This window comes from Odocoileus virginianus, chromosome 3 (assembly GCF_023699985.2).
Source record: "Odocoileus virginianus isolate 20LAN1187 ecotype Illinois chromosome 3, Ovbor_1.2, whole genome shotgun sequence".
Lineage (NCBI taxonomy): Eukaryota > Metazoa > Chordata > Mammalia > Artiodactyla > Cervidae > Odocoileus > Odocoileus virginianus.
In genome coordinates this window covers 62,694,037-62,713,679 of record NC_069676.1, presented here as the reverse complement: position 1 = coordinate 62,713,679, position 19,643 = coordinate 62,694,037, and positions in this window count along the sequence as shown.

Sequence of the window (19,643 nt, the reverse complement as noted above, 5' to 3'; positions counted from 1 at the left end):
AGCAGGACCGGTCAGTTGTCGTGTCTGCACCAACTCCATCATTTCTGACATCCTCACACACTGACAGGCTCGCCCTTTTCCCTTTAGCAAATCTGGGTTAGCCCAGTGTTTGGCTTCACTCTCATGAATGCAGGATACCAATATTCCTAGCTGTGACTTCAATTATTTCAGCTGGAGGTTTCTGCAGCTAAAATGTGTCTGCTCACTCAACAAATATTTATTTATTCAGAGTCTTTCCTGTGCCTGACCTTCTGCCAGGCCCTGAGTATACAGAAGGGAAGTAAATATAGAGGCTCCTACCCTAATGGAGCCTCTTGTCCAGTGGGAGAGATGGACAATGACCTAGTGAAGAGTCAAATAAGGACGAGCTGTGTTCAGAACCAAAAAAGAAGAAAGGCTAAGAAGGAAAATTGCTGTTGTTAAATCGCTAAGTCTCATCTGACTCTTCTGCAACCCCATGGACTGGGTAGCCTGCCAGGCTCCTCTGTCCATAGGATTCCCCAGGCAAGAATACTGGAATGGGCTGTCATTTCCTTCTCCTGGGCCCAGGAATGGAATCTGTGTCTCCTGAATTGGCAGGAGGATTCTTTACCACAGAACCACCAGGGAAGCCCAGGAAGGAAAATAGGGAGAACCTACTTTAGACAGGAGAAAGAAGGCAAGGAAGGCCTCTCCAAGGAAATGATAATCAAGCTGAGACCTGAAGGAAGAGAAGGTGGCTTTCAGGTAAGAGTGTAGGGCAGGGAATTCCATATGAAGGAGCAGTAGCCGAGAAGCCTAGAGGCAGAGAGTTTGCTAATAGACTCAGAGAAATGAGAGAGGCTGAACCAAAGCAAGACAGGGAGGGCAAAGTGAAGACAAAATGTAGGAAGGGGTGTGAAGGCCATTTTAAGAAAGGTGGCTTTTATTCTACAAGTGACAGAACCCATTGGAGAGTTCATGCATACATGTATTCTTTTTTTTTTAAGTATCTTACACTTTTATTTGTCAGTTATACTTCAATGAAGGTGAAAAAAATATCAAAATTATTTTGAGAATGATTTATGTAGATTTACATAGACCCAGCTATCACCTTTAACTGCTGTATGGTAATCTATGGTATGATTGAAGTATATTTTATACATTCTCTTCCTTTAAGGAGACTCGCAAGTAAAATTACTGGTTTGTATCATATAGGCCTTCCAATATGGTTGTGTGACTTTACAGTCTAAAATAAAAACAGCGTTTATATTCTGTCAGTCAGTGATCGATAGAACACCTACTCTAGGTCAGGCACCATTCTAGGCACTGAGAAGACATCAGCACAATAAAAACCCACCAAATTCCCATCTTCCTGGAGCTCACATTCTAGATGATGATTCTAACACAGAGAAGTTTTATTTGCTTCACATTTGTGAAAGGAGCACTTCGGCTCTCTATAAAGAGAGGGAGAAGGGAGTTAGGGCAGCTCCAGGGTTTCTGCAGGAGAGACAGAGAAGCATGAAGGCTCTCCTGCGCTTCACTTCACTGCAGGCAGGACTCCCAACCACCCATTAGAAAGGCATCTCCTGCTACTTTTTGACCAGAGCGGTAATGACTGTGTGTATCCGTTATTTCATCTCCCCAGTGATCAAAAGCAATATTTATAAGAAAGCTGGCTAAAATGGAACTCTAGTCTGTGGCCCAGAAATGACCAGAACTGGGCAGCACCTTTGAGACTTGTTGAAAAAAGAAGCTATACATACCTGGGCTGCATAGTGAAATGATCCTTGGGCTAAAAGAAAATTATATGGCTGATTCCTCAGTCTACCCCAGTGAAACATTCCATTCTCTTAATGGCCTAATTATCTTTTCATAGTTTTCCTTCTTTCTCCATCTCCTCTCCTTAGGCATGTGTGTGTGTGTGTGTGTGTGTGTGTGTGTGTAATGAAAGCAAATTTGATCTACCAGAGAATGAGTTCAGAACAGATGACAACATAACAGGGATAAGCCAATGCAGCTTTTCTCAAGATGTAATCCAATGATCATCTGTATCTGTATCAAAATCCCCGAAGAGTAAATATGTGTCCAGATTTCTCTGTATCTAACTTTTACTTCTGCCCCAGGACTTTCAGAATCTACATCTCCAGGAAGTGAAGCCCAGGAATCCTCATTTTCTCACATATTACCTAGGGATTTTTTTTTTTTTTTTTTTGCTTCAATTCTCTCACCATGAGAATTAACTCATTCAACTAAAGATAAATTGTGCACCTCTCCATGATTAGGATACTATTACAAGGTCTCTAAAAGCCCTTCCTCCCCTGAGATACGAGAGACAGAATGTCACAGAAGTTAAGAGGTGAGTCAGATAGGTTCAAATGCTAGCCCCAGTAATAGCAACTTATGTAACCAAGACAAGTTATGTAATCTCTTCATTTTCCTCACCTGGATAATGGAGATGATACCGCATCATACATTTATCCTCAGGTTAGATCTGGCACATGCTACATACTTCATATAAGGATATAAGATGTTACAGAAAACCATGAATGAACTTTTTGGCCAACCCAATATATAGTGATGATAGTGATAGTTCTCTAATTTTCTTCCTCTTTTTTGCCTTTGCTATTAGGACCTGGAGAGAGCATTCAAGTAGTAACAAATGGAAAGAGAATATGGATAACAGATATCTGTTCTTTCCCCCTAAAAGCGATTTTTTTTACTCACCCTAATCAGCATTCTAGGAACAGCTCTTTAGCTGAGGACACACAGGTTGGCAGCCTGAATCCCTGATGTAAATACAGAAATAGTTATTCCCACAAGGAATGGAGGCAGAACTCCCACGCCCAAACTCTCCTAGGCTCTCTCAAGGCAGCAAAAGCTGGGCTTGTCAGAAAACACCTCCTTGATCCATCCCTGGAGATCTTTCTAACCTAAAGTTAATTTGATGGCACTGGGGAAGGGGGGAAGGGAAAGGAGGCATCTAATGTCAGCACCAGAATTTAGTTCTGTTTTTAACTTGAAACCTAAAAAGGCAATGTCATCCACAGGAAAAAAAAAAAAAAAATCCCAAATAGCACAGGAGGAAGGGAGACCTAAGGCTTTGAGAAGTAAAATATACTTTTCAGGATTGGTAGTAATGATAAATCAAAAGATGACTCTCTCACAATTTCTCCCTATTCTAATGGTTGCCTCCATGCATTAACCCATCCTAATCCTTTTTGGATAGGACCCGCGTAACTAACTTTTAGTTATTCTGAGTTTGGAAGCCAAGGGGGTTCAATAAAATGTTGATTGTCTGAATGAAGGAAGGGGAAAAAAAGCAGATGGAAACAAGACGTGCTTCCCAAACAGGCCCTCAATCCATGAAGGCAGAAATGATGCACATTGAAACATTAAAAATGTCAACATGAACACCCGTTTATGAATGATACCACTTCCCGTAGAGAACAATGACACATGATGGGGCTTTTCTCTTGAATTCTTGAGCGTACTTAGACATGGGGAGATTACGTTTATGGTTGTGGTGGCTGCTGTCTTTGCCCAAGACTTCTATTCCAGTTCCCCTCATACCATCTTGTTCTAGAAAGGGACCCTAAAATTTTGACACAAAGATGGAATATAATCCTTTTTATGTTTATCATATGGCAATGCATTGGCCACAGTCTTTGCTCCAGGCTAGATCTGTGACCCTAGCCAATACCAAAGCACTTTCCAAGAATCATCTAAAGGGGCTGGCTGAGAAAAAGCTCTTTTCTTCTCTATTCATGAAACCTCTTAAACTGTTTGAAGGCTCGAAGTATACTGAATACAAAGCTGGTATTAGAAACAAGTGTTAAAATCTTAGTGAAAGTGCTCTTTAATTATAAAGTTCTATCTAGATGTTGTCACTATCATCAACGGATTCAGTGTGAGCTGTTGTGTAAAAGGTTACTGCTGTGAACTGCAGGCTTATGTGCCCTAAAATTCATGTGCTGAAATCCTAACCTCCAGTGTGATGGTATTTGGAGGTGGGGCCTTTGTGAGGTGATTAAGTCATGAGGGTGGAATCCACATATGGGACTGGTGCCCTTTTAAGAGACCTTGGAGAGCTCCCTTGCCCCTCTACCATGAAAGGACGCAGTCAGAAGAGGGCCACCTATAAACCAAGAAGTGAGCTCTCATCAGATACCACATCTGCTGATGCCTTGATCTTAGACTTCCCAACCTACAGAACTGTGAAAAATAAATTTCTGTTGTTCATAAGTCAACTGTCTATAGTATTCTGTCACAGAAGCCCGATCAGAATAAGACTATAGCTCATCTCATTTTCTCCACCTAATACACACCTAACACACACCTAACACACGCACACACACACACATACATCTCAAAGAAAAAATAATAACCTATCACAGTTGCTTGTGTCAGTGTGAAGTCCTATGCCTGCTCACTGCCTGCAAGAAGCTAAGGAAGCCAACGAAATTACCTAGCCCTGCTTCGTGGCACCCTCCCCTAACCAACGTTGTGTCATCAGAAGTCAGGAGCTCCCAAAGAGGCTGGTCTCCTGTCTCCAAATTTGCTTTCCTTTGCAGTAAAGCAGGGCTGCCCAAAACACTGAACATGTTTTGTAGAAGGGATAAAAGACAAATCCAATGTTAAAACAGAGACAATACTGCTTATCCTCAGTTGTTTCTCTGTGTGGTGGTTGGATCAAATCCCTCAAAACTCCATAAGGAAATGGAACTACTTTGCTCCTAGGGGAAAAATTAATGGTGCCAGTTTTTTCAAATGTAAGCAGAACTTTAGAACTTTTGTTGTCAACCATTCATAAATGTTGTGGTCAGATGAACATGCAGTCTCAAAGCCCTATGAGGTTACCAACTAATGGTTTATGTTGTCACTAATATATTACAAAAGACTTAAACATTTAGTTAAAAAGTAAAGGTGGAGAATTTTGGGGAGGTGCCAGAGATGTAAATTGGGAAGAAGTCCATGGCAGAAGAAAGACTTTGATGAATGTATAGTATATGTATGCCATGTTTAACTGTCTTTTTGTTTGAAAATTGAAGCTTCTGAATCTGAGCCCTTTCAGAAGAATTGTCAGAGGAAATTTATAAAGTTTTCCCATACATAATATTCTCCTGTGAAGCTTCATAAAGGAAATTATTATAAAATGGTCAACTCATTATGAGATCATACCTGTGCCTTCCATTCTGAAGAGACAAAGAGCTAGAGAACTTGTCTCGTTAATCTTGGAAGAGAGGGTGATTTTGTCTTCTGGAAACTATCCTCTTGTGAGTTAGTTCTCTAGACTAGGATAGTCACATTTACTTAACTGATTTATTTGAAAATGCCCATCTTCCTGGATTTCCTAAGGCTATATAATAGTATAAATTAATGACAATTGTTAGAAATTTATTGAAACAAAATTTTAGACTCATTGGAATATTTATTAAATAACCATTAGGAATAATGGAATTTACTGAAATTAATTATACCAGGTACTATAAATAAGACAAGCAAATAATGAATCTGAGACTATAAAAATCAAATTGAAATATACTGCATCATAATCTGGAGCTATAGCACACAGCCACAGGAACACGAGTCTAAGAAAACTGGCTATAAATACATGAATTCTTATAGAAAACCCTGCTTCCAATTCAAAAGGGTAATCTTAAGAGAATGGTAGGGTGGTGGTTAGAGGTTTTTAGAGAAAACTCTCTGCCAAAAATTCCTATCAAACTCCTTGGCATTCAGTCTTAGAAATCTTAATTTCTGATTTATAAATCCTTTCTATAGAATGCTTTCAGGAGTAAAAACATTCACTGGTTTATACAAAGTCAGTCTGAAAGACCTATTCAGTGCATCATTTTTCTCATATTGATCACATATGTCCAAGCTTAACAGATTTGTAAGAGTAGAAATAAAATGAATACATTTGTGGCAATAAGTTAGAGAAAGTGAAAGTTAGTCACAGAGTCATGTCCGACTCTTTGAGACTCCATGGACTGTAGCCCACCAGGCTCCTCTGTCCATGTGATTCTCCAGGCAAGAATTCTAGAATGGGTTGCCATTTCCTTCTCCAGGGGATCTTCCCAGCCCAGGGATCAAACCCAGGTCACCCACATTGCAGGCAGACTCTTTACTGACTAAGCCACCAGGGAAGCCTTTAGTTAGAGAAAAGGACCTCCAAATATTCAGCCAAATGCAATATTGAAATAGCTGCTTCAGAGCGAATCCTGGAAGGTGGAATAATAATCAAAAGTGTTATACCAAATTCCAACTGTCAAAATAAAACTGATTGCACTATCCTGATACAGATTGGTTCAAATGGTCAAGTTAGAACAACACAAGTTCTTATTTATTATCATGCAGAGGACAAGTCTTGAACTAAATGCTGCAAAAAATACAAATTTGCAAGAATAGCACTGTCCTTAAAATATCCATCTCCCTGGTGAAATAAGATTTAAATACAAAACCTAAAGGAAATTAATCTAATATAGCACACAATCAAGGGCAAAGTTTTCAGCAATCACTCAGTTATTCTACAAGGAGAAGGAAATGGCAACCTGCTCCAGTATTCTTGCCTGGAGAATCCTGTGGATGGAGGAGCCTGGTGGGCTGCTGTACATGGGGTCGCACAGAGGAGGACATGACTGAAGTGACTTAGCATGCATGCATGCATTGGAGAGGGAAATGGCAACCCACTCCAATATTCTTGCCTGGAGAATCACAGGGACAGAGAAGCCTGGTAGGCTGCCGTCTATGGGGTCGCACAGAGCCGGACATGACCGAAGTGACTTAGCAGCAGCAGCAGTTATTCTACATTTGTTAAATGCTTATGGGACAAGCAATATAAGAGCTACTGAGTATAAAAAAAAAAAGAATTACATTTAATCCCTGCCCTTGAGAAACTGACAGTGAGATGTATTATTTTCCAAATTGTTTTCCATAGACAGTAAAATTTCTCAAAGCACTTTTACCATGGAACATTTTTTTCCAGTCTGAAGAGCATTCTTCAGAGCGATATGAGAAACGATGGTTTCAGTTCATAAATGATATAAAAATTTAAGTAAATAAAATTTCTAGATTATACTTTGAGAAATCTTAAAGGATAATATGGGCTTCCCTTGTGTCTCAGAGGTTAAAGCATCTGCCTGCAATGTGGGAGACCTGGGTTCAATCCCTGGGTCGGGAAGATCTGCAGGAGAAGGAAATGGCAACCCACTCCAGTATTCTTACCTGGAGAATCCCATGGACAAAGAAGCCTGGTGGGCTACAGTCCATGGGATTGCAAAGAGTTGGCCATGACTGAGCAACTTAACTTTACTTACTTAAGGGATAATATGGATTTTAATCAAAGCACTGGATGATGGATAGGCCTTGGACTGGTAGGTAGATTTATGGCAAGAAGAACTCATAACGAGGTACACATACAAAGTACATGTTAGATGATACGTAAAATGACTGGACCATCTAGACCAGAGATCGTCAGGCAGAGTATTGGGAAATGAAATTTGAGAGGTGAATTGAGACCGAGAGAGGAGGAGCTAAAAGACAAAACTGAAAACTTAATTCTTGATTAAGAAAGTGACATGGAAAAAGTCATATTTTTAAGAAGCAACCAAGCCATGATATTTCAGTGTAACCTTTACATAAAGAAAAAAAATTGGAATAAACTCAGAAGATAATCAGACCCAAACTCTCCCTAAAGAATGGATCAGCATGATTGTAATGACAAATGATCAAAAAATGATACTTTCATAAGAAAACATGCTAAAATTAGATAGATATAAAAGGCAAAATATGTACAGAAATTTTCAATTTGCTTTTCAATAGCATACTCCATCTGGGGTGTTAGAAAGGAGACCATCAATCATAAGGGCCAGAAGTATTGGATTTTAACCTCTGAGGTCCACTGAAAGCAACATGATAGAGCTACAAACCTACTGAGCTGTATACTTGGGCTAACTGGGTTCAGTCTCATTGCTGTCATTTACTATTTGTCTTATTCCTATCTGAAATATTTATTTTGGTTATATATAATACAATCACTCACATTTAAGAAGGCTGTACTATGCATAAGCTTTAAGAAATTTTATATCTTCATTTTTTTACACTTTAGTCTTTCAACAAATATTTTCTAAGTATAGACTACACATCAAGGACTAAGCTAGGCATAGGAGGTTGAGCATTGAACAAGACAATATGATTACTGTCCCCATGGAGCTCACATTAACCACACAAAAGCTTTTTTATTAAAGGACAGAAAACTAAGAACATATCTCTTGCACCATTTTCATAGAACAGCTCACCATGGCAGATCTAGTGTCTTCAATGGTGTGTTGCATAGATGTCAGAAATGAGAAGGATGCATTAATTTACTGTAGATAATAACTAGACTTTTAAAAGAAAGTATGAAATCATCAATCTGTATTAAAACCCAGTAACTGACTTGTTTTGCTATTCAGAGGATATGATCGTCATCACTAACACTTAGGATGCCAGAGTGGGAAAAGTTCAGAAAGAACAAATCATTCTACCTTGCATTTTTACCAATAAAGGAACTAAAACCAAAAGAGGAGAAATGATTTGTCTGAGGCTCCATAGCTATTCAGAGGCAGAAAGCGAACCAGAATCAAGCTGCCCTTTACATCAGCCCAATGCTCTTTCCAATGTAGTTGAAAGAACACTGTTTGTTAAAACAATGAAGAAGTTGGAGATTTTAGAGCAGACCTATGATATTTATCTACATCATCCTTCCATTTAGAGAATTACCCTCCCCTATCATTGTCTTCTAATTCAGCTTACATGGTTCCAAGTCACAAGGGAGGTCACATTACATAAGCCTTGCCAGTTAGAATGCTTCATCTTCTCTAGACACAAATTTAACATTCCCCAAGCAGATCAGGTGATGTCCTCCCTAGGATCTTTGACAAATTGTCAGGAAAGATATTTCTTTTAGAACCATAAACCATATGGATTCTGAAAGTTTGAAACTCTTGGAGCAATGTTCTCTGCCACAGAAAGAGAGCCTGCTAGGAAAAAAAGCAAATAAAACAGAACTAAGATAAGAGAGGATCAGCAAGAAATGTCATGACTAAGTCACCTGGATCCAGGCTTACCTGAAACTAGACCTCCCACAGACAACTCCTTTACTTAAACTAGTTTAATTGTTTTCACTTACAACTTAAAAAAAAAAAAAAAAAAAGCCCAAAATACATGTACTATACATTTACTTTCAGAATACATCCAGGACTATTATTTCCAACTTGAAATGTCTTTGGAGCATCATTGAAAAAAATCCATAAGTGTGATGGCCAAACAAAGAGTTTCTAAGATGTCTAGCAGGAAGTGTTAAGGATAATTTATTAGTAGTTGTGTTTTTTCTCATTAATAATTTTTATATTTATTATAGGTTGAAAAGATCACAATTTGGAAATATCGGTTTAACAAATACATTATTAACACTGTTTTATTATTTCCTTTTTATTTTAATGTGGCATCCAAAAAAGTTAAATTACATATGTAGCTTAATTAGATTTACATTGAATAGTGGTACTGCATAACACTATGCCATGTCTAGAGTGAATTGCCCATCACCCAAAGGCTCCCAGATTTCTCCTTTCAAGTATTCTGAGTCTGCAATGCTCTGTATTAAATGGACAGGTCCCATCTCCCCAGTCTGACTCCCATTTCCTGTTTCCCCATCTGCTTTTTTAAATTGGCATATCAAAATTCTTTTATTTTAAAATTTAAATTTTCATCAAAATTAGATTCTTACACAATTTACAGACACATAATTTCTTGAGGCTTATTACCAAAAATTAGCATTCTCCTATACTCCCACCTTACCTCCTTCTCAAAAACAACCATTCTCAAGTATTTTAGCTGCCTTTTTTTTGTTGTTCACCTCCATATGTCTAAACAATATGCTTCTATTTCTTACTTCTTGAATTTTCAGGTTAAGGTTTCTTCTCATATATAGAAGATGAGAAATTTGGAGGAAGGCAGCATACTACGGTGAGTAAGATCATGGCTTTGGAAACATTCAGACTTCAGTTACATGTCAAATACTGACTCTGCCAGTTACTGGTTCTGTGACCTTAGACGTGTTACTCAATCCCTCTATTTTTCCTCTCATGGGGCCTAAATAAGATCATGTATATGGAGTACTTTGCACAATGTCTACCACATGAGTAAGCACTAAATACATGGTAAGCATTACTATTGATGTTATAATTATTTATCATTGTTAGCAATAGTAGTGGTAGCAGGTACTAACTGCAATTACTGTGCTAAGCATCCAGGATGCAAAATGAAATAAGGTACGAATTTTGCCCTTCAAGTTGCCAACAGCCATTCAGAATATTGATAGGTATCAATTAAGGATACCAGCCACAAATACTCCAGAGTCCAGAAATGAGAAAGAGAGAGACATGAACTTGAGTGGATGGGAAAGAATCTACTCTCTGAAAATAAATAAAAATCTGTAGTAAATAAAATGTATTATTGCTCCTATTTCTGTAAGCATTCATTGTAACAAATATAAAAATAAGTGAGAAGCAGAAGTAACCTTAATGAGCCAGCCAAATTCCCCATTTTATAGATGGAGAAACTTAAGTCCCTTTAGAGAAGAAGCTTGACCAGATCACACAACTAACCTTCAAAAAAATGAGAAGGAGAGAAAGCTTTTTGAAGTTTGAGGCTTCTCAACAACTATTCTGAATGGAGTAGCTAACCCCATTTCTGCACATCAGTTCAATTCAGTCGCTCAGTCGTGTCTGACTCTTTGCGACCCCATGAACCACAGCACGCCAGGCCTCCCTGTCCATCACCAACCCCTGGAGTTCACCCAAACTCATGTCCATTGAGTCGCTGATGCCATCCAACCATCTCATCCTCTGTCGTCCCCTTCTCCTCCTGCCCTCAATCTTTCCCAGCATCAGGGTCTTTTCAAATGAGTCAGCTCTTCACATCAGGTGGCCAAAGTATTGGAATTTCAGGTTCAACATCAGTCTTTCCAATGAACATTCAGGACTGATCTCATTTAGGATGGACTGGTTGGATCTCCTTGCAGTCCAAGGGACTCTCAAGAGTCTTCTCCAACACCACAGTTCAAAAGCATCAATTCTTTGGTACTCAGCCTTCTTTATAGTCCAACTCTCACATCCATACATGACCACTGGAAAACCATGGCCTTGACTAAACAGACCTTTGTTGACAAAGTACTGTCTCTGCTTTTGAATATGCTGTCTAGGTTGGTCATAACTTTCCTTCCAAGGAGTAAGCGTCTTTTCATTTCATGGCTGCAATCACCATCTGCAGTGATTTTGGAGCCCCCCAAAAATAAAGTCAGCCACTTCTTCCACTGTTTCCCCATCTATTTGCCATGAAGTGATGGGACCAGATGCCATGGTCTTAGTTTTCTGAATGTTGAGCTTTAAACCAAATTTTTCACTCTCTTCTTTCACTTTCATCAAGAGGCTCTTTAGTTTTTCTTCACTTTCTGCCATAAGGGTGGTGTCATCTGCATATCTGAGGTTATTGATATTTCTCCTGGCAATCTTGATTCCAGCTTGTTCTTCCAGCCCAGCATTTCTCATGATGTACTCTGCATATAAGTTTGTAATCTCCATCTCAACTCCTATCACTTTCAGAATTGTATTATTTCCTGTGGTCTCTGTTGGTGTCATTAGTTAATTTCTTAAATTGACATGAATTCACTGTAGTCATTTATTGTAAGTTTCAAATAGTAGTTTGTTGAAAAACATTTTTCTCATGATAGTATCAGTATTGATCTAAGTCATTCTTATAAGTGGGATCAGAAACAGGAAGTGAAATTATTCTCTCATTTTGATGTTGATCTTGCTTCCTTTGGTGGGGATCTGCTCCAGGAAACATGTGAGTTTAGCCCCCGGACCTAATATTCCAATTCCTGCTGCCTAGACAGCTTCACAGACTAGATCAGAATTCCTAGCTCTAGATTAGCATCTCTGGCTAGGGACAGCCATGCTCTAATTTAATTCAACTTTTTTTTTTTATGAACTAAAACTCTTTAGTTCTAAAAATTTAAATGCTTATGCCACTTATTTCCATAGTTTCCACAGGAGAATAAACATGCAATCTATTACTTTTCTGGCCTCTCAACCAGAGATGTAGTCAAAAATATAAAAGTCGCAATGTTTTTCAAGACATCCCATAGCCCTGATCCAATCCCACTGCACATTTATAAAAATTTGTTCTAGAAAGTCAAACAGCCAGGGGTTTGAATGTATTCTCCGAAACATCTGAGATCCTCCATTCCCAGTGACAGGTCACAGGGAATTTTACACTTTTCCCACTCTTTGATAGCTTTCCCAGCTGGATTATGGTTCACTAATGGTGGTGGGTTCCAAAGAGACAGAAGACTGTTTTCAATCCATTTGTTATTTTAATGATGAATAATCATCCCATAAGCCTTGTTAAAATCTCTTTTAATCTAGAAAAAGTGGAGGCACCAAGGTACTTAAGCAGGAATATGGTAGTATCACCATCCATCAACCCAAAATAACAGTGGAAGGAGGCCTAGAAAGGCTGTCCTGGGAGACATGTGACTACCTGAGGAGTCAGCAAGGCTTTTAGCATTAGCTACCACATCATTTAACCCTCATATTATCAGGAATTAAAACCTTGCATACTTATTCTCTGACTTCAGTTAGAAAAATCTTTTGTGCAGTCAACACACCAGGAAAAATAAAGTAACAGAACAATAACTCATTCATCCCATTCCTGACAAGCCAGTCTTTGGGCCCCTCTAGGAGCTCAGCTGGTAAAGAATTCACCTGTAATGTGGGAGACCTGGGTTTGGGTCTTCCCTGGGTTGGGAAGATCCCCTGGAGAAGGGAACCCACTCTAATATTTTGGCCTGGAGAATTCCATGGACTGCATAGTCCATGGGGTTGCAAAGAGTCCGACACAACTGAGCGACTTTTACTTTCAACTCTTTCATGGATCTTAGAGCTCATCTGTTGCACTTTTAAAATGTGTAAACTAAAACTTAAGAGTGGAGAAGTGACCAAGGCTCTCCCTGAGACTCTTAAATGGCTTTAATGTCATCTGAAACATGATTTGCCATTACTCATTATTCTAGTCTTGACTCTGTTGCTTGTTAACTGCATGATACTGACCAATTTGCTAAACCTCTCCAAGCCTCAACTGCCTCATCTATAAAATGGGCATAACAAAGTGCCTACCTCATGATGCTGTTATAAGGATAAAGTGAGATATATGCATAAAGTGATAAGCACATAGTAAGCATTTTATAAGTGACAGATGTCATTATTATTTATGATATGAAATTTTAGTATGGCGCACCTATGGAGAAATGTCAATCTAGTGTCTTTCCTTCTCTCTTTCATAGGCGTCTTCTTTAAGTAAAGAAGGTGGAGTCAGGAAATCTGGACTTCAGTGTCAACTTTGCTATTCTCTAGCTTGGGTGACCTTGGGCAAATCAGTTTATTAATCTAGCCTTAGTCTCCTCACATATAAGAAGGGAAAGTGAGATCAGTTTATATCTGTTGTCTTAAATATCTCTACTATTAAATAAATTCTAGAATTTATACCATTAATTGGCTTCCCAGGCCATTTTCCTAGATTCCAGTCAATGGGAAAAGCTTCTAGAGGAACTCAACCCCACAGACAACCTCTCAGCAACTAGGAGAACGTGGAGCTCTAAGCTCAGCTTCCCATCCTCTAATCACAATCCAGGATTTACTCTGAAAACCACCAACCAACTCTTCAAGAAAGAAAAAGCCTGGACCTGCTTAAAGACCCCACCCATCTCAAGAAAGTCACCACCTCTTTCCTCTGCCAGCCTGCCATGGATCTTTCCAATTTTCCATCACTTTCTCCAACACTATGGCACCTTCTGTCCCACTTTCAAGGAAGCTTAGTTATTGAGAAAGGGTGTAATGTTCCTGAAAAGACCCAGTGCTGTCCAATCAAAACATTTTCACTTTTAAAGGCACCGAAAGAGACAGAGGGAAGTCTAGAAATAAAGTTCAGAGCAGCCATCTCTATAAGATGGTCTCTGAAGCCCAACTAAACTTTATTTTCCAAAAGTGTAGGAACCATTTCTTATAAGCTAAGTGTTGTTCTAAGAGCTTTAGCTAGATTACCTCATTTACTCTTCACCATAATCTTAGGAGGAAGGTACTTCGGTATAACTATGCTACAAACAAGGGAACTGAGGCACAGCCCTGTCATGATCAAGTTTGTAAATTTCCAACGTACCTTACTTAGTTGTCCACTGAAACTAAGATTTATTCTGCTAGTCTTATTTATCTGGTGGTTTTGTCATAGTCTCCCCCCACCTTTTTAGGCAGTGCTTGCTTACTATGTTATGAGTTTTAATTGAGCCTTCTTCATGTCTGTGTGAAAGATGCACAAAATCATTAAGTACTATTGAAAGCTCTCAGCAAGAATATTGATTTTTCCTAGAGTTCTTCCTTGACATGGTTATTACTGACAATTTAGCCATATGCATGTTAAAATAAATTGACCTGGCATGAGCCTCTAAATACAATCTGAAAGATCTTCAGTTGTCCAATTTTATATCCTCAGATGAAATGATATAGTTTGGGGGTGAGAAACAGGGAAAAATCTGTCATTTTAACCACCAACTTGAGACTGTATGGATACAGAGGGGTTGTTGTTTTGTTTTGTTTTCCCCACTCTCTTATCTTGAAAGTCTTAAAAAAAAAAAAAAAAGTATCCTTTAAATTGAGTCCAAAGTTCTGAGAATCAGAAAAGCTGATGGTGTAAGTTCCAGTTCCAGGGTAAGAGAACCAGTGTCCCAGCTTACGTAGTCAGGAGGAGAGAGAAAATTCTCCCTTCCACAACAGTTTTGTTCTTTTCAGCTCTCAACAAACTAGATGAAGCCCACGTGGACTGGGGATGGCAACCTGTTTCACAGTCTGTGGATTGAAATGCTAATCTCATCCAGAAACACCCTCACAGACATACCCAGTCAAGTTGATTATCACAGTTCTACTGTTCCTCCAAGTTACATGACACCATAGAGAAGTCAACTGTACATTAGAAACAGGTTTAAAAAAAACCAAAAAACTGGAATTTTTTAGAGACTTGCCTGGCCATCCAGTGGTTAAGATTCCACACTTCCACTGCAGGGGGCCTGGGTTCTGTCCCTGGTTGGGGAACTAAGATCCTGCATGTCACATGGTGTGGCCAAAAAATATTTTAAGAAAAAGAAAATAAAATGAATATGAACTAGGCTTTACAACTTAAAAAAAAAGAAGTCAGAATCAATCATGGACATAAATGCACCATGTAAAGCTAAAACAAAATTTAAAAGCCCAGGATTTTTTTCTTTTATATCTTTCAGGAAAAATGGACTATCTTTTGGATCACGGAAATTTCCATATATTTGTCTTTCTTCTAGTCATCTGTAAAACTTCTTAAAGCCAGAACTCATATTATGCAAACTTGTATTCCCCTGAAAACTTAAACTGGTTCTTAGAACATAAGAGGCACAGTACAGGATAAGTACAGGAAATGAGTACTAAATGAGCACCAGAAAATATAGAGTCACTGAACACTCAGAAAGGAATTATGAGACTGGCTCACTTACAATGACATGTATAACTCATACGCAAAAGCACTTTTGAGGAGAGACCCACCAAGTATAAATCTGGTATTTAATGGTTAAATGATCAACTGGAAAGAGTATCACCCTTCCCAAGGTTATTTACACCTATCTTCAGCTCCAACCAAATTTATAACAACTATGGCCAACATCTTAATTTTTCCCTTACTAAATTACTATGGAGGTGAATTTTAGCAACTTAATCCACCCAGCTTAGATTAATTCTTCATTAAAGCATAACTTTCTTCCATAGGGAAACTTCTAAATCCACCAGATATAAGTGTGAACACCTCTGATTCATTTTAATTACTTTTCTTAAATGAGAAGCTGAGAACATTTTGCCATGGATTAAATCACCTCAGGTCTCACAAATTTAGTATTCTCAAACTAAAGTCATGGTCTCATGTTGCAATTCTTTTGCAGCTGGAGAAAAATCACTTCATGTTGCTATGGGAAAGTATGTAAATGACCCAGGAAGACAGCAAAGGTTTTAGGTAAGTTCATACCTCCTAACATTTCTGCTAAGTTCAATATCAATATCCTAAAAAGCTGTGGATTACATTTATCCTCACATTGCTTAATAGGCTTTCAAATGAGCAAGAACTTACTGTTTTTGAGTTAAAAAAGGATGTGAAGACAAGCCAGACTGGGAGAAAATATTTGCAAAAGACATTTCTGATAAAAGGTTATTGACCAAGATATACAAAGAATTCTTAAAACACAACAGTAAGAAAATGAACAATGTGATTTTAAAATGGGCCAAAGATCTGAATAGGCACCTCATTAAAGAAGATATGCAGATAGTAAATAAGCATATACAAAGATGGAGAGCATCACATGTCATTAAACAACTGCAAATTAAAACATGAGATACCACTACACATCTACTAGAATGGCCAAAATCCAAAACACTGACAACACAACTGCTGGCTAGGATGTGGAACAATCGAACTCTTATCCATTGCTGATGGGAACACAGAGTGGCACAGCCACTCTGAAAGACAGTTCAGCAATTTCTGGCAAAATTAAACACACTCTCACCGTATGATACAGCAACTGTTTCTTGGCATTTACCCAAATGAGTTGAAAACTTATGTCCACACAAAATCCTGCACATGATATTTATGGATGCTTTATTTAGAAATGCTCACTTGGAAGCAAACAACATGTTCTTCAATAGGTGTCTGGAAAAATAAGCTGTGGTACATCCAGACAATAGAATATGCAGTGCTAAAAGAAATGAAACCAAGTCACAAAAAAACATGAAGGACTGTTAATGCATATTACTAAGTGAAAGAAAACAATCTGAAAAGACTACATACTGTATCATTCAAACTACATGACATTCTGAAAAGGCAAATCTATGGAAATATTTATAGTAAAAAGATCTGGCATTGCCAGGAGTTAAGGAGGTGGAAGGGATGGGATAAATAGGTGGGACAGAGAGGATTTTTAGGACAATGAAACTACTCTACACAATACTACAATGGTGATACATGCCATTATACATTTGTCATAACCCATAGAAGGTGCAAAACCAAGAGTGAACGCTAATTTAAACTATGGATGTTGGGTGATAATGATGTAGTTTCACTCATTGTAACAGATGCACCTTTCTGGTGGGATATGTTGATTGTGGGGGAGGCTGTATATGAGTAGGGGCAGGGGATATATGGGAACTCACCACGCTTTCTTCTCAATTTTCCTGCAAACTGAAAACTGCTCTGAAAAATAAAGTCTAACTTAAAGAAAGCTGAGACACTTGCTAAACCTCAGAATCCACTCTTACAATGTATCCAAATTCCTTTACCTTTGTATTTTTTAAATGTATCTGCTTATTCTTAACCAAAAAACATTTAACAAAATTCATTATCCCTTTGGAAATGCCTTTAAAACTTTTTCAAAGCATCTACTCTTTAACTCAGTAATTCCAATTAAAGGAATTGATCTCAAAGAAATGGTTTTACACATGCAAAAGAAATGTACACAATAGTACTTATAATGTAGAACACTGGTTATTATGTAAAAAAAAATTTTAAGTAACCAAAATGTCCATCAATGGAAGAAGAGCTAAATAGAATATGATATCAATACTATGAAATACACAATATGAATGAGCTGAACCTGTGCGGGATCACATGATGACATATTCATGGCATATTGTGTGATAAAAGAAAGTTACAAAATAATGTCTGTACTATAGCTTCATACTGGTAAGGAATAACATGTACTAAGCAAATTTACATAGTTTGATAATTAGCCATAATCATAAGTGGACTGAAAAAGTTTTATAAGCATAAACGCCAAACTAATATTTTTTAATGTCTGGAAAGAGAAATAAAGTTAGGAAGAAGATATATCAAAGTAGATAGGCTTCCCTGGTGGCTTAGCCAGAAAAGAATCCCCTTGCAATGCAGGAGATGGAAGATGTAGGCTCAATCCTTTGGTCAGGAAAATCCCCTGGAGAAGGAAATGGCAACCCACTCAGGTATTCTTGCCTGGATAACCCCATGGACAGAGGATGACATCAGGCTACAGGCTAAAAAGAGTTGGACATGACTAAGCAACTAACCACTCACGCATATGAAAGTAGACCTTTATTTGACCTTCATTGTTAGTGGTTTTTATAATAAGCTATTCATGTACTACTAATATAGTTAAGGCAAAGGAGAAAAGGAAAGACATACCCATTTGAATGCAGAGTTCAAAAGAATAGCAAGGAGAGAGAGAGAGAAAAAAAAAAAAAAACCTTTCCTCAGTGATCAATACAAAGAAATAAAGGAAAAAATAGAATGGGAAAGACTAGAGATCTCTTCAAAAAAATTAGAAATACCAAGGGAACATTTCATGCAAAGATGGGCACAATAAAGGACAAAAACCTGGTATGGACCTAAAAGAAGCAGAAGATACTAAGAAGAGGTAGCAAGAATATACAGAAGAACTATACAAAAAAGATCTTATGACCCAGATAACCATGATGCTGTGATCACTCATCTAGAGACAGACTTCTTGGAATGGGAAGTCAAGTGGGCCTTAGGAAGCATCACTATGAACAAAGCTAGTGGAGGTGATGGAATTCCAGTTGAGCTATTTCAAATCCTAAAAGACGATGCTGTGAAAGTGCTGCACTCAATATGCCAGCAAATTGGGAAAACACAGCAATGGCCACAGGACTGGAAAAGGTCAGTTTTCATCCCAATCCCTAAGAAAGGCAATGCCAAAGAATGTTCAAACTACCACACAATTGCACTCATCTCCCATGATAGCAAAGTAATGCTCAAAATTCTCCAAGCCAGGCTTCAACAGTATGTGAATCAAGAACTTCCAGGTGATCAAGCTGGATTTAGAAAAGGCAGAGGAACAAGAGGTCAAATTGCCAACATCCATTGGATCATAGAAAAAACAAGAGAATTCCAGAAAAACATCTACTTCTGCTTTATTATTGATTATACTGAAGCCTTTGACTGTATAGATCACAACAAACTGTGGAAAATTCTTCAAGAGATGGGAATACCAGACCACCTGACCTGCCTCCTGAGAAATCTGTATGCAGGTCAAGAAGCAACAGTTAAAACCAGATATGGAACAACAGACTGGTTCCAAATTGGGAAAGGAGTATGTCAAGGTTGTATATTGTCACCCTGCTTATTTAGCTTATATGCAGAGTACATCATGTGAAATGCTGGACTGGATGAAGCACAAGCTGGAATCAAGATTGCTGGAAGAAATATCAATAACCTCAGATATGCAGATGACACCACCCTTATGGCAGAAAGTGAAGAAGAACTAAGAGCCTCTTGATGAAAGTAAAGAGGAGAGTGATAAAGCTGGCTTAAAGCTCAACATTCAGTAAACTAAGATCATGGCATCTAGTCCCATCACCTCATGGCAAGTAAATGGGGAAACAATGGAAATAGTGAGAGACTTTATTTTCTTGGGCTTCAAAATCACTGCAGATGGTGACTTCAGCCATGAAATTAAAGACACTTGCTCCCTGGAAGAAAAGCTATGATCAACCTAGACAGCATATTAAAAAGCACAGACATTACTCTGC